The sequence below is a fragment of the Scylla paramamosain genome, chromosome 28 (assembly GCF_035594125.1).
Source record: "Scylla paramamosain isolate STU-SP2022 chromosome 28, ASM3559412v1, whole genome shotgun sequence".
NCBI classification, from domain to species: Eukaryota; Metazoa; Arthropoda; class Malacostraca; order Decapoda; family Portunidae; genus Scylla; species Scylla paramamosain.
Window position 1 is genome coordinate 18,517,251 of NC_087178.1, and position 1,123 is coordinate 18,518,373.

Genomic DNA, 1,123 nt, shown 5'->3' on the forward strand with positions numbered 1-1,123 from the left:
AGCTCACTTTTTTTTTTCGTCTTTGCACTGCAGGTGTAGAAATTAAGTACGTGATTGATGTCTTCATTCTTTCCTTCGTGTGTGTATTCTCTCTCTCTCTCTCTCTCTCTCTCTCTCTTCCTCTCTCTCTCTCTCTCTCTCTCTCTCTCTCTCTCTCTCTCTCTCTCTCTCAACTATTAATATCATCGTTATAATTTTAGATCCCCAAAAATAATACTAATACTAACAACGCCATCTTCATTAATATTTTGATCTATTATATCTCAGTACCCCCTCAACTTCCCAGCACGCCATCATTATCATCATCGTCTTTATAGTTGGCAGGATCCTACAAATGCCATTATAATAACAATGAATACTAGTCCTGTAAAAATGGAGAATACAACAAACTTAGCACTAACGGCAACAACAACAACATCAACAACAACAACAACAACAACAACAACAACTATTACTACTACTATTACTACTACTACTACTACTACAATAACATCGCAAGCACCACTACTACCACCACCACCACCACACCAACATTACCACCACCACTACCAACAACAACAACAACTAACTACTACTACTACTACTACTGCCACCGCCACCACTACTACTTCTACTACTAAGACCACTATTACTGAGCACGGCAACACAGACAAACCCACGACCACAAGTAACATAATCCTAACCAAGTCGGAATCGCACAAGGCATGTAAAAAAAAAAAAAAGAACAAAATAAAACAAACAGATAAACAAACACAGGGGGGAAAAGACTAAACAGAGAGAGAGAGAGAGAGAGAGAGAGAGAGAGAGAGAGAGAGAGAGAGAGAGAGAGAGAGAGAGAGAGAGAATAACATGTGCGTGTGTGCAACTCCCCCTTAACTAATCACCCTTGGCGTCAGGCGTTGCATTATGTAGGACAACTTTCAAGGGAGAAGCAAAAACTCACTGTGATAATTTGCCCTCACCTTCGCGTGAGGTCCTGGAAGGGAGTGGGCAGCGATGGGTCAAAGCGAGAGCGGGCTGAGTGTCGAGCGAAAGTCCGAGTACACAGAACCTTAAAAAAACTGAAGAAATTAATAAAACAAAACCTGAAATCCCAAATAAACGAGTTACAGATGAGTTTCAG